Raw genomic sequence first — 4,645 nt, 5'->3', positions numbered from 1 at the left:
TCCACAGAAAACGAAAACAAAACAAACAAACAAACAAAAAAACCGAAACAATAACAACAACAAAAACACTTCCTTTACGTTTCACTTTCCCCTCCTAAATCATCTTAGTGAGACTATAATCCCATCATCACTAAATGGGAACTGTTATCCCCCAGCCTCAGCTTACCACCATTTGTGCCAAAATTGAAATAAATGGCTTAAAAAAGAAAATCAAGAGAGAAAGAAGGAAGTGACAACTGGCAAGGGACCAGGTATAGAAAGGGCATCAAGGAAGGAAACAGGAAAGGGAGAGAAAGGACAGCGTAAAGAGGGAGAAAGTGGGAAGCAAGAGAAAAGCCGAGCGTGTGGCTGGCAAGGCACAGAGACACAATCATAACTGTTCCCCCTCTCAGCCTTCATGAGAATATCATTTCACTTATGAAAGACAGAGACACCACTAACTCTGGGGCTGTCCAGGGCTGCAGGATTCCCATGTCCAAGCCCCTGGCAGGAACAAAAGGCAGGACCTGAGGAAGCACTTTCCACTGCAGCTCCAGGAGAGGGCCATGCAGAGGCCAGTGCAGGCCACTGGGGAGGCATTCATCCTTATACCCATTCAGGTTGGGACTCCAAGTAGGAAGGACAGACATCATTCCCTAGACTTCCTCCCTCTTGGGTCTCACATTGTTTGGAAGTCTGTTCTTGTTCTCTTCACTGACTTCCTACCATTAGGATCTCCCCATAGCTTATACCTCACTGGGACACTGCAGGAGACCCCGACTGGTAATCCCGTCTCAAGAGTTACAGAAAACTGGAATAAAGAAAGATATCAAAGAAAGCTAGAATGGAGTATTCCTATGTTCTATGTCCTTCATCTGGAGAAAAGGATTTGACAGTAGGGTTCCCAGAAACCTCAACAGTATCCCCACCCTTAGCAAATTACCACCCTGCCTGAAATTCCATTTCCACTTATCAGTTACTGATGCCTTACTGTGAAGTGGCTTATCAAATTGCAACAAAGGGAAAATGCATGTGAGCCCTTCTTATCCAGGAGGTCCTAGGGTCTTGGGCCATACTTTTGTGTATAAATTTGCTTATACACACACATTCCTATATATCATACATTTTTTAAGATACTATTTATTTGATAGAGAGAGGGAGCACAAATAGGCAGAGCAGCAGGCATAGGGAAAAGTAGAAGCAGGCTCTCCACTGAGCAGAGAGCCCAGTTAGGGGCTGGATCTCAGGATCCTGGGATTAAGACCTGAGCTGAAGGCAGACACTAAACCAACTGAGCTACCCGGGAGCCCACATTTTTTTTTTTTTTTAAGATTTTATTTATCCATTTGACATACAGAGAGAGAGAGAGAAAGAGAGCACAAGCAGAGGGAGTGGCAGAGGGAGAGGGAGAAGCAGGCTCCCCACTGAGCAGGGAGCCTGACAAGGGGTTCAGTTCCAGGAACATGACCTGAGCCAAAGGTAGAGACGCTTAACTGACCGAACCACCCAGTCCTCCATATCATACCTCTATACAAGTTTTCCAATTACTATGGACATTACCCCCAAACGGTGGTATGAAACCACCATTTATCATGCTCATAAACTCTGTGGGTCAGGAATTCTCAGTAGAGTGGGGACAACTTTGCTCTGCTCTTTGATGATGCTCTCAACTAGAAGACCAAATCTGGGCGGTGGACTCGCCGGGAGCCTCATTCATTCATTCACATCCCTAGCAGCTGATGACAGCTGAAGCTAAGACCTTAGTTGAGTGTTAGCCACAACACCTACACATGGCCTCCACACGTGATCTGGGCTGCAGCGTGGTGGCACAGCATGGTGGCTTATCACCAGGTGAACATCCCCCTGTAGAAAGCCACTCAGAAGCCATATCACCTTATGACCTAGCTCAGAAGTCACACAGACCCTTTTTGCCACACTTAATTCACAGAGGCCCACACAGTTGCAAGGGTGGGTAATGATTCCCAAATCAACATCTCTGAGACACTCCTCTCTCTCAGATTCTGGATCTGACCACCCAATTCCCTATTTAAGGTGCCCATTGGACTGGTTTTCAAACTTCATCCAGGTAATACAGGCTCACTGTGACCCACACTGAACTCTCTGTCTGCCCTATTCCTCCTCCTGAGAGAAAGCATTTTTTCCAAGTTCCAGAGCTAATTTGTTCTACTCTCCTGGACATGCAACTGCCTCTTTTTCTCCCCAAAATACATGCTTTCCCAACTATTTCATGTAGACTGTTCATTTCTGATGTCTATATTACATATAGAAATGAATCAAATATCATTAGGTAAGGATGATGATCATATTCCAAAATATTAGGGAGGTTTTTGCAAGGAAAAAAATTACATAATTCTAAAGCCTACATATATGCCATAGAAACATTATGAGGTAGAAAAGTGACACTATGGAAAGGTGGAATCAGAAAGGTCATGGGAGATAAGGTAAACAATGAGAGAAGGAGGACCAGAGTGGGCTGGGGGTGGAGTGGGCAAAAGAGAATAATTGCCAAAGCCTCTCCGTATCTTGAGACCTCACTCACATAAGGAAACAACATCTGGAGAACCAGCCATGCCTGTAAAACCACATCTCACTCTCAGCCTTGCACGTTTTCCTGAAACAGTCACTCTCTCATGAGTGCTACTGATAATCCCCTTCTTGGGAGCAGTATCTGTCTCAAGTCACCCAACCACAAAACCCTGGCTAGTGAAATGTTCAACTTGGACAGCCAGGCCAAGGATCAACAAACCACAGCTCAGGCCAGATACAGTCCACTGCCTGTTTAGAGCGATACCCAAGCTAAGAATGGTTGGAAATACATACATGATACATGAAAACTACATGAAATTGAATGTTTAGTGTACATGAAGTTTTGTTGGAATGCCTCTTGCCAATTCATTACATACAGTCCATGGTTGCTTTCACACTACAACAGCAGAGTTGACTAACTGGAACAGAGACCATATTATCCGTAAATCCTAAAATATTTACTGGACAGTCCTTTACTGAAAAAGTATTCTGACCTCTGCCCTAAATCCATCCAAGTTACATCCCTCCCTCCCCCAACTTCCTTGGAAGAAACCACATGCACTCCGGTACCATCTACTATGTTCCTACCTAGCCCCAGAATTCTTAGTTGAATCAAATGGGTCCATGTATTGCCAATTTTTTTTAAGATTTTATTTACTTATTTGACAGAGGCAGAGAGATCACAAGTAGACAGAGAGGCAGGCAAAGGGAGAGGGGGAGGCAGGCTCCCTGCTGAGTAGAGAACCTGATCTGGGCGGCTGGATCCCAGGACCTTGAGATCACAACCTTAGCCGAAGGCAGAGGCTTAACCCACTGAGCCACCCAAGTGCTCCTGTATTGCCAATTTAAATTTAAAAGTCTCCCCACATTTGCCCACAAAGCTCTTTGCAATTGTTACTGTCTAACCTAACTTTTCCTTTCTCTGCATCTACCTGTTGTGTAACTAGTTAAGTGTGGTAATTTACTATGTTGCTGTCTTTACATTTTGCTGTGTTGGTGCTATAAATTCATTGAAGTAGGTTGTGTGTCTTAATTTGACAGGCATGGTTTGAGTTCTTAGTATGTGCAAGGACCTATATAGAACTGGAAGAAGCTTAAGACACAATCCTAGCTTCCATGGATTTACGGGGGTGGGGGGAGGTTAATTATGATGCACATACACACACATACACACAAACAAAACGATGTGAGAGTTCAAAAGAGGAAACAATATCATCCAGTTGGGGTACAGAAAGTGGGAGCCAAACTGAGAACTAGCATGTAACCTCCAAGGGCCATAAGAAGTCAGTGGAATTCAACCAGAATGGTGAACCCCAAGAAGACAAAAGCTATCCCTGGATCAGCTATCCCTTCCCACCTAGGGAGTTTCCCTCGGGTTAGAAACTTGGAGAATGCAAGCTTCCTTTCGATAGGAGAACTGTTTCTTTGTCTTGACATTCTTATGGTACAAGACCAAGGGCTAGAGACAAGGCCAGAGATTAACAAGTCCAAGGAGTAGAACTTTGGCTGCAATATGAAGAAAAACTAATATTCAGAATTGCTCAAAGATGGTACAGACTGCCTTAAGAGAATATGACTTGCATCCTATCAAGAGAGATCTAAATACACACTAGAGGCTCACCTGAAGACAGTAGAGGTAATGGCTGAACTAGACCCCACATATATCACATGGGAGTTAGACGCTATGCAGATTCTCAGTCTCACACCAGAATTACTGGATTAGGATGCCCCAGACTCTACTTATTAGGCTTAACTAGAACTCAGGTGATTCATAGACGCATGCTTTAAAAAGCATGAACCGGACAACCTTAAAATTCTTTCCGGAGGACCCTGAGAACCTCACTTTCAAAATTAGGAGCTGAGACCCCCTTCAGAGAGTAGACGTTAATAACATTATTATGGATAATATCCTTATTGGTTGTTTAAAAGAGATTCCCCAAAACTACGTGTGAGCTTTCAGATACTCAGGGTCATTAGGCCTACACTTTGTCAGGGGCATCAAGTTTAAGGATCAAGGTGATTCAGGAAATATTGCAAATAAGACCTTCTAAATGGCCTACTGTGTGAATTTTCATCCGTATTCAATTCCAACATGTCATCATGCTAACAACATTAACCA

The sequence above is a fragment of the Meles meles genome, chromosome 15 (assembly GCF_922984935.1).
Source record: "Meles meles chromosome 15, mMelMel3.1 paternal haplotype, whole genome shotgun sequence".
Lineage (NCBI taxonomy): Eukaryota > Metazoa > Chordata > Mammalia > Carnivora > Mustelidae > Meles > Meles meles.
Note: the sequence above shows the minus strand (reverse complement) of the source record.